Raw genomic sequence first — 11233 nt, 5'->3', positions numbered from 1 at the left:
TTCCATCGTAAGAACTGAATAATTGCAAACAGTGTGAAAGTAATGGTCATTTCCACGCTTCCGGCAACCTAGGCTTCACTCTAGGGCGCTGTTCCACCAGATGGAATAGTTAGGGCCTAAGATGTCAACACCAGGAGAATAAAAAACAATATAAATACAACAGTTTTTCCATCGTAGAACAGGAGTAATTGCAACAAGTGTGAGGGTAATGATCATTTCTACGTTCCGGTCAACCTAGGCTTCACCATAGGGCGTTGCTCCAACAGATTGAATAGTTAGGGCCTTAGAAGTCAGCGCCGGAAGCATAAAATGCAATAAAAATACAACAGTTTTTCCATCGTATAAAAGGATTAATTGCAATCAGTTTGAAAGTGATGGTCATTTCTACGTTCCGGGCAACCTAGGCTTCACTCTAGGGCGTTGCTCCACCATGTCGAATAGTTAGGGCCTTAGAAGTCAACGCCAGAAGCATAAAATACAATATAAGTACAACAGTTTTTCCACCGTATAAAATGAATAATTGCAAACATTGCGAAAGTAATGGTCATTCCACGTTACGGGCAACCTAGGCGTCACTCTAGGGCGCTGCTCCACCAGATCGAATAGTTAGGTCCTTAGATGTGAACGCCAGAAGTATAAAATACGATATAAATACAACAGCTTTTCCATCGTATAAAAGGAATAATTGCAAACAGTGTGAAAGTAATGGTCATTTCTACGATCCGGGCAACCTAGGCTTCACTCTACGGCGTTGTTCCACCAGATCGAATAGTTAGGGCCTATGAAGTCAACGCCAGAAGCATAAAATACAATATAAATATAACAGTTTTTCTATCGTATAAAACGAATAATAGCAACCAGTGTGAAAGTTATGGTCATTTCTACGTTCCGGGCAACCTAGGCTTCACTCTAGGGCGTTGCTCCAACAGATTGAATAGTTAGGGCCTTAGAAGTCAACGCCCGATGCATAAAATACAAAATAAATACAACAGTTTTTACATCGTGTAAAACGAATAATTGCTACCGGTGTGAAAGTTATGGTCATTTCTACGTTCCGGTCAACCTAGGCTTCACCATGGGGCGTTGCTCCAACAGATTGAATAGTTAGGGCCTTAGAAGTCAACGCCGGAAGCATAAAATGCAATAAAAATACAACAGTTTTTCCATCGTATAAAAGGATTAATTGCAATCAGTTTGAAAGTGATGGTCATTTCTACGTTCCGGGCAACCTAGGCTTCACTCTAGGGCGTTGCTCCACCAGGTCGAATAGTTAGGGCCTTAGAAGTCAACGCCAGAAGCATAAAATACAATATAAGTACAACAGTTTTTCCACCGTATAAAATGAATAATTGCAAACATTGCGAAAGTAATGGTCATTCCACGTTACGGGCAACCTAGGCGTCACTCTATTGCGTTGCTCCACCACATCTAATAGCTACGGCCTTAGACTTCAACGACAGAAGCATAAAATACAAGAAGGATGCAACAGCTTTTCCATCGTATAAAACGAATAATTGCACCCAGTGTGAAAGTTATTGTCATTTCTACTTTCCGCGCAACCTAGGCTTCACCCTAGGGCGTTGCTCTAACAGATTGAATAGTTAGGACCTTGGATGTTAATGCCCGAAGCATAAAATGCAATAAAAATGCAACAGTTTTTCCATCATATAGCAGGAATAATTGCAACCAGTTTGAAAGTGATGGTCAATTCTACGTTCCGGGCAACCTAGGCTTCACTCTAAGGCGTTGCTCTACCACATCGAATAGCTACGGCCTTACAAGTGAACGCCTGAAGCATAAAATACAATAAAAATACAACAGTTTTTCCATCGTATAACAGGAATAATTGCAACGAGTGTGAGGGTAATGGTCATTTCTACGTTCCGGGTAACCTAGGCTTCACTCTAGGTCGCTGCTCCATCAGATTGAATAGCTAGGGTCTAAGAAGTAAACACCAGGAGCATAAAATGCAATATAAATACAACAGTTTTTCCATTGTATAAAACGAATAATTGCAACCAGTGTGAAAGTAATGGTCATTTCTACGTTCCGAGCACCCTAGGCGTCACTCTAGGGCGTTGCTCCACCACATCTAATAGCTACAGCCTTAGACGTCAACGCCAGAGGCATAAAATACAATATGAATACAACAGCTTTTCCATCGTATAAAACGAATGATTGCAACCAGTGTGAAAGTAATGGTCATTTCTACGTTCCGGGCAACCTAGGCTTCACTCTAGGGCGTTGCTCCAACAGATTGAATAGTTAGGGCCTTAGAAGTCAACGCCCGATGCATAAAATACCAAATAAATACAACAGTTTTTCCATCGTGTAAAACGAATAATTGCAACCGGTGTGAAAGTTATGGTAATTTCTACATTCCGGTCAACCTAGGCTTCACCATAGTGCGTTGCTCCAACAGATTGAATAGATAGGGCCTTAGAAGTCAACGCCGGAAGCATAAAATGCAATAAAAATACAACAGTTTTTCCATCGTATAAAGGGATTAATTGCAATCAGTTTGAAAGTGATGGTCATTTCTACGTTCCGGGCAACCTAGGCTTCACTCTAGGGCGTTGCTCCACCAGGTCCAATAGTTAGGGCCTAAGAAGTGAACGCCAGAAGCATAAAATACAATATAAATATTACAGTTTTTCCATCGTATAGAACGAATAATAGCAACCAGTGTGAAAGTTATGGTCATTTCTACGTTCCGGGCAACCTAGGCTTCACTCTAAGGCGTTGCTCCACCAGATCGAATAGTTAGGGCTTTAGAAGTCAACGCCCGAAGCATAAAATACAATAAAAATACAACAGTTTTTCCATCATATAACAGGAATAATTGCAACCAGTTTCAGAGTGATTGTCATTTCTACGTACCGGGCAACCTAGGCTTCACTCTAGGGCGTTGATCCACTAGATCGAATAGTTAGTGCCTTAGAAGTCAACGCCACATGCATAAAATACAATATAAATACAACAGTTTTTCCATCGTATAAAACGAATAATTGCAACCAGTGTGAAGTTATGCTCATTTCTACGTTCCGGGCAACCTAGTCTTCACTCGAGGGCGTTGCTGCACCAGAACGAATGGTTAGGGCCTTAGAAGTCAACGCCCGAAGCATAAAATGCAAAATAAATAGAACAGTTGTTCCATTGTATAAAACGAATAACTGCAACCAGTTTGAAAGTACTGGTCATTTCTACGTTCCGGGCAACCTAGGCTTCACTCTAGGGCGTTGCTCCACCAGATCGAATAGTTAGGGCCTTAGAAGTCAACGCCCGAAGCATAAAATGCAAAATAAATAGAACAGTTTTTCCATCGTATAAAATGAATAATTGCAACCATTGTGAAAGTAATGGTCATTTCTACGTTCCGGGCAACCTAGGCTTCACTCTAAGGCGTTGCTCCACCAATTCGAATGGCTACAGCCTTAGAAGCAAACGCCAGAAGCATAAGATACAATATAAATACAACAGCTTTTCCATCGTAAGAACTGAATAATTGCAAACAGTGTGAAAGTAATGGTCATTTCCACGCTTCCGGCAACCTAGGCTTCACTCTAGGGCGCTGTTCCACCAGATGGAATAGTTAGGGCCTAAGATGTCAACACCAGGAGAATAAAAAACAATATAAATACAACAGTTTTTCCATCGTAGAACAGGAGTAATTGCAACAAGTGTGAGGGTAATGATCATTTCTACGTTCCGGTCAACCTTGGCTTCACTCTAGGGCGCTGCTGCACCAGATCGAATAGTTAGGGACCAAGAAGTCACCACCAGGAGCATAAAATACTATATAAATACAACAGCTTTTCCATCGTATAGAATGAATAATTGCAACCAGTGTGAAAGTAATGGTCATTTCTATGTTCCGGGCAACCTAGGCTTCACTCTAAGGCGTTCCTCTACCACATCGAATAGCTACGGCCTTACAGGTGAACGCCTGAAGCATAAAATACAATAAAAATACAACAGTTTTTCCATCGTATAACAGGAATAATTGCAACAAGTGTGAGGGTAATGGTCATTTCTACGTTCCGGGCAACCTAGGCTTCACTCTAGGTCGCTGCTCCATCAGATTGAATAGTTAGGGCCTAAGAAGTAAACACCAGAAGCATAAAATGCAATATAAATACAACAGCTTTTCCATCGTATAAAACGAATGATTGCAACCAGTGTGAAAGTAATGGTCATTTCTACATTCCGAGCAAACTAGGCTTCACTCTAGGGCGCTGCTCCACCAGATTGAATAGTTAGGGCCTTAGAAGTCAGCGCCGGAAGCATAAAATGCAATAAAAATACAACAGTTTTTCCATCGTATAAAAGGATTAATTGCAATCAGTTTGAAAGTGATGGTCATTTCTACGTTCCGGGCAACCTAGGCTTCACTCTAGGGCGTTGCTCCACCAGGTCGAATAGTTAGGGCCTTAGAAGTCAACGCCAGAAGCATAAAATACAATATAAGTACAACAGTTTTTCCACCGTATAAAATGAATAATTGCAAACATTGCGAAAGTAATGGTCATTCCACGTTACGGGCAACCTAGGCGTCACTCTAGGGCGCTGCTCCACCAGATCGAATAGTTAGGTCCTTAGATGTCAACGCCAGAAGTATAAAATACGATATAAATACAACAGCTTTTCCATCGTATAAAAGGAATAATTGCAAACAGTGTGAAAGTAATGGTCATTTCTACGATCCGGGCAACCTAGGCTTCACTCTACGGCGTTGTTCCACCAGATCGAATAGTTAGGGCCTATGAAGTCAACGCCAGAAGCATAAAATACAATATAAATATAACAGTTTTTCTATCGTATAAAACGAATAATAGCAACCAGTGTGAAAGTTATGGTCATTTCTACGTTCCGGGCAACCTAGGCTTCACTCTATGGCGTTGCTCCAACAGATTGAATAGTTAGGGCCTTAGAAGTCAACGCCCGATGCATAAAATACAAAATAAATACAACAGTTTTTACATCGTGTAAAACGAATAATTGCTACCGGTGTGAAAGTTATGGTCATTTCTACGTTCCGGTCAACCTAGGCTTCACCATGGGGCGTTGCTCCAACAGATTGAATAGTTAGGGCCTTAGAAGTCAACGCCGGAAGCATAAAATGCAATAAAAATACAACAGTTTTTCCATCGTATAAAAGGATTAATTGCAATCAGTTTGAAAGTGATGGTCATTTCTACGTTCCGGGCAACCTAGGCTTCACTCTAGGGCGTTGCTCCACCAGGTCGAATATTTAGGGCCTTAGAAGTCAACGCCAGAAGCATAAAATACAATATAAGTACAACAGTTTTTCCACCGTATAAAATGAATAATTGCAAACATTGCGAAAGTAATGGTCATTCCACGTTACGGGCAACCTAGGCGTCACTCTATTGCGTTGCTCCACCACATCTAATAGCTACGGCCTTAGACTTCAACGACAGAAGCATAAAATACAAGAAGGATGCAACAGCTTTTCCATCGTATAAAACGAATAATTGCACCCAGTGTGAAAGTTATTGTCATTTCTACTTTCCGCGCAACCTAGGCTTCACCCTAGGGCGTTGCTCTAACAGATTGAATAGTTAGGACCTTGGAAGTTAATGCCCGAAGCATAAAATGCAATAAAAATGCAACAGTTTTTCCATCATATAGCAGGAATAATTGCAACCAGTTTGAAAGTGATGGTCAATTCTACGTTCCGGGCAACCTAGGCTTCACTCTAAGGCGTTGCTCTACCACATCGAATAGCTACGGCCTTACAAGTGAACGCCTGAAGCATAAAATACAATAAAAATACAACAGTTTTTCCATCGTATAACAGGAATAATTGCAACGAGTGTGAGGGTAATGGTCATTTCTACGTTCCGGGTAACCTAGGCTTCACTCTAGGTCGCTGCTCCATCAGATTGAATAGCTAGGGCCTAAGAAGTAAACACCAGGAGCATAAAATGCAATATAAATACAACAGTTTTTCCATTGTATAAAACGAATAATTGCAACCAGTGTGAAAGTAATGGTCATTTCTACGTTCCGAGCACCCTAGGCGTCACTCTAGGGCGTTGCTCCACCACATCTAATAGCTACGGCCTTAGAAGTCAACGCCAGAGGCATAAAATACAATATAAATACAACAGCTTTTCCATCGTATAAAACGAATGATTGCAACCAGTGTGAAAGTAATGGTCATTTCTACGTTCCGGGCAACCTAGGCTTCACTCTAGGGCGTTGCTCCAACAGATTGAATAGTTAGGGCCTTAGAAGTCAACGCCCGATGCATAAAATACCAAATAAATACAACAGTTTTTCCATCGTGTAAAACGAATAATTGCAACCGGTGTGAAAGTTATGGTAATTTCTACATTCCGGTCAACCTAGGCTTCACCATAATGCGTTGCTCCAACAGATTGAATAGATAGGGCCTTAGAAGTCAACGCCGGAAGCATAAAATGCAATAAAAATACAACAGTTTTTCCATCGTATAAAGGGATTAATTGCAATCAGTTTGAAAGTGATGGTCATTTCTACGTTCCGGGCAACCTAGGCTTCACTCTAGGGCGTTGCTCCACCAGGTCCAATAGTTAGGGCCTAAGAAGTGAACGCCAGAAGCATAAAATACAATATAAATATTACAGTTTTTCCATCGTATAGAACGAATAATAGCAACCAGTGTGAAAGTTATGGTCATTTCTACGTTCCGGGCAACCTAGGCTTCACTCTAAGGCGTTGCTCCACCAGATCGAATAGTTAGGGCTTTAGAAGTCAACGCCCGAAGCATAAAATACAAAATAAATAGAACAGTTTTTCCATTGTATAAAACGAATAATTGCAACCAGTGGAAAGTAATGGTCATTTCTACATTCCGAGCAACCTAGGCTTTACTCTAGGGCGCTGCTCCACCAGATCGAATAGTTAGGTCCTTAGATGTCAACGCCAGAAGCATAAAATACGATATAAATAGAACAGCTTTTCCATCGTATAAAAGGAATAATTGCAAACAGTGTGAAAGTAATGATCATTTCTACGATCCGGGCAACCTAGGCTTCACTCTACGGCGTTGTTCCACCAGATCAAACAGTTAGGGCCTTAGAAGTCAATGCCCGAAGTATAAAATGCAATAAAAATACAACAGTTTTACCATCATATGACCGGAATAATTGCAACCAGTTTGAAGGTGATGGTCATTTCTACGTTCCGGGCAACCTAGGCTACACCCTGGGGCGTTGCTCCAACAGATTGAATAGTTAGGGCCTTAGAAGTCAATGCCCGAAGCATAAAATGCAATAAAAATACAACAGTTTTTCCGTCATATAACAGGAATAATTGCAACCAGTTTGAAAGTGATGGTCATTTCTACGTTCCGGGAAACCTCGGCTTCACTCTAGGACGTTGCTCCGCCAGATCGAATAGTTAGTGCATTAGAAGTCAACGCCAGAAGCATAAAATACAATATAAATACAACAGTTTTTCCACCATATAACAGGAATAATTGCAACCAGTTTGAAAGTGATGGTCATTTCTACGTTCCGGGCAACCTAGGCTTCACTCTAGGGCGTTGCTCCACCAGATCGAATAGTTAGAGCCTTAGAAGTCAACGCCAGAAGCATAAAATACAAAATAAATAGAGCAGTTTTTCCATTGTATAAAACGAATAATTGCTGCCAGTGTAAAAGTTATAGTCATTTCTACGTTCCGGGCAACCTAGGCTTCACCCTAGGGCGTTGTTCCACCTGATGGAATAGTTAGGGCCTAAGAAGTCAACGCCAGAAGCATAAAATACGATATAAATACAACAGCTTTTCCATCGTATAAAACGAATAATTGCAACCAGTTTGAAAGTGATGGTCATTTCTACGTACCGGGCAACCTAGGCTTCATTCTAGGGCGTTGCTCCACCAGATCAAACAGTTAGGGCCTTAGAAGTCAATGCCCGAAGTATAAAATGCAATAAAAATACAACAGTTTTTCACCATATAACAGGAATAATTGCAACCAGTTTGAAAGTGATGGTCATTTCTACGTTCCGGGCAACCTAGGCTTCACTCTAGGGCGTTGCTCCACCAGATCGAATAGTTAGAGCCTTAGAAGTCAACGCCCGAAGCATAAAATGCAAAATAAATAGAACAGTTTTTCCATCGTATAAAATGAATAATTGCAACCATTGTGAAAGTAATGGTCATTTCCACGCTTCCGGGCAACCTAGGCTTCACTCTAAGGCGTTCCTCTACCACATCGAATAGCTACGGCCTTACAGGTGAACGCCTGAAGCATAAAATACAATAAAAATACAACAGTTTTTCCATCGTATAACAGGAATAATTGCAACAAGTGTGAGGGTAATGGTCATTTCTACGTTCCGGGCAACCTAGGCTTCACTCTAGGTCGCTGCTCCATCAGATTGAATAGTTAGGGCCTAAGAAGTAAACACCAGAAGCATAAAATGCAATATAAATACAACAGCTTTTCCATCGTATAAAACGAATGATTGCAACCAGTGTGAAAGTAATGGTCATTTCTACATTCCGAGCAAACTAGGCTTCACTCTAGGGCGCTGCTCCACCAGATCGAATAGTTAGGTCCTTAGATGTCAACGCCAGAAGTATAAAATACGATATAAATACAACAGCTTTTCCATCGTATAAAAGGAATAATTGCAAACAGTGTGAAAGTAATGGTCATTTCTACGATCCGGGCAACCTAGGCTTCACTCTACGGCGTTGTTCCACCAGATCGAATAGTTAGGGCCTAAGAAGTCAACGCCAGAAGCATAAAATACAATATAAATATAACAGTTTTTCTATCTTATAAAACGAATAATAGCAACCAGTGTGAAAGTTATGGTCATTTCTACGTTCCGGGCAACCTAGGCTTCACTCTAGGGCGTTGCTCCAACAGATTGAATAGTTAGGGCCTTAGAAGTCAACGCCCGATGCATAAAATACAAAATAAATACAACAGTTTTTCCATCGTGTAAAACGAATAATTGCAACCGGTGTGAAAGTTATGGTAATTTCTACATTCCGGTCAACCTAGGCTTCACCATAATGCGTTGCTCCAACAGATTGAATAGATAGGGCCTTAGAAGTCAACGCCGGAAGCATAAAATGCAATAAAAATACAACAGTTTTTCCATCGTATAAAGGGATTAATTGCAATCAGTTTGAAAGTGATGGTCATTTCTACGTTCCGGGCAACCTAGGCTTCACTCTAGGGCGTTGCTCCACCAGGTCCAATAGTTAGGGCCTAAGAAGTGAACGCCAGAAGCATAAAATACAATATAAATATTACAGTTTTTCCATCGTATAGAACGAATAATAGCAACCAGTGTGAAAGTTATGGTCATTTCTACGTTCCGGGCAACCTAGGCTTCACTCTAAGGCGTTGCTCCACCAGATCGAATAGTTAGGGCTTTAGAAGTCAACGCCCGAAGCATAAAATACAAAATAAATAGAACAGTTTTTCCATTGTATAAAACGAATAATTGCAACCAGTGGAAAGTAATGGTCATTTCTACATTCCGAGCAACCTAGGCTTTAGTCTAGGGCGCTGCTCCACCAGATCGAATAGTTAGGTCCTTAGATGTCAACGCCAGAAGCATAAAATACGATATAAATACAACAGCTTTTCCATCGTATAAAAGGAATAATTGCAAACAGTGTGAAAGTAATGATCATTTCTACGATCCGGGCAACCTAGGCTTCACTCTACGGCGTTGTTCCACCAGATCAAACAGTTAGGGCCTTAGAAGTCAATGCCCGAAGTATAAAATGCAATAAAAATACAACAGTTTTACCATCATATGACCGGAATAATTGCAACCAGTTTGAAGGTGATGGTCATTTCTACGTTCCGGGCAACCTAGGCTACACCCTGGGGCGTTGCTCCAACAGATTGAATAGTTAGGGCCTTAGAAGTCAATGCCCGAAGCATAAAATGCAATAAAAATACAACAGTTTTTCCGTCATATAACAGGAATAATTGCAACCAGTTTGAAAGTGATGGTCATTTCTACGTTCCGGGAAACCTCGGCTTCACTCTAGGACGTTGCTCCGCCAGATCGAATAGTTAGTGCATTAGAAGTCAACGCCAGAAGCATAAAATACAATATAAATACAACAGTTTTTCCACCATATAACAGGAATAATTGCAACCAGTTTGAAAGTGATGGTCATTTCTACGTTCCGGGCAACCTAGGCTTCACTCTAGGGCGTTGCTCCACCAGATCGAATAGTTAGAGCCTTAGAAGTCAACGCCAGAAGCATAAAATACAAAATAAATAGAGCAGTTTTTCCATTGTATAAAACGAATAATTGCTGCCAGTGTAAAAGTTATAGTCATTTCTACGTTCCGGGCAACCTAGGCTTCACCCTAGGGCGTTGTTCCACCTGATGGAATAGTTAGGGCCTAAGAAGTCAACGCCAGAAGCATAAAATACGATATAAATACAACAGCTTTTCCATCGTATAAAATGAATAATTGCAACCAGTTTGAAAGTGATGGTCATTTCTACGTACCGGGCAACCTAGGCTTCATTCTAGGGCGTTGCTCCACCAGATCAAACAGTTAGGGCCTTAGAAGTCAATGCCCGAAGTATAAAATGCAATAAAAATACAACAGTTTTTCCACCATATAACAGGAATAATTGCAACCAGTTTGAAAGTGATGGTCATTTCTACGTTCCGGGCAACCTGGGCTTCACTCTAGGGCGTTGCTCCAACAGATCGAATAGTTAATGCCCTAGAAGTCAACGCCAGAAGCATAAAATACTATATAAACACAACAGTTTTTCCATCGTATAAAACGAATAATTGCTACCAGTTTGAAAGTGATTGTCATTTCTACGTTCCGGTCAACCTAGGCTTCACCATAGGGCGTTATTCCACCAGATCGAATGGTTAGGGCCTAAGATGTGAACGCCAGAAGCATAAAATACAATATAAATACAACAGTTTTTCCATCATACAAAACGAATAATTGCAACCAGTATGAAAGCTATGGTCATTTCTACTTTACGGGCAACCTAGGCTACACCCTAGGGCGTTGCTCTTACAGATTGAATAGTTAGGGCCTTAGAGGTTAATGCCCGAAGCATAAAATGCAATAAAATTACAACAGTTTTTCCATCATATAACAGCAATATTTGCAACCGGTTTGAAAGTGATGGTAATTGCTACGTTCCGGGCAACTTAGGCTTCACTCTAGGGCGTTGCTCCACCAGATCGAATAGTTAGTGCCT

This window comes from Calliopsis andreniformis, unplaced genomic scaffold, assembly GCF_051401765.1.
Source record: "Calliopsis andreniformis isolate RMS-2024a unplaced genomic scaffold, iyCalAndr_principal scaffold0025, whole genome shotgun sequence".
NCBI lineage: Eukaryota > Metazoa > Arthropoda > Insecta > Hymenoptera > Andrenidae > Calliopsis > Calliopsis andreniformis.
The sequence above is the reverse complement of the archived record's forward strand: the minus strand, read 5'-3'. Positions refer to the sequence as shown.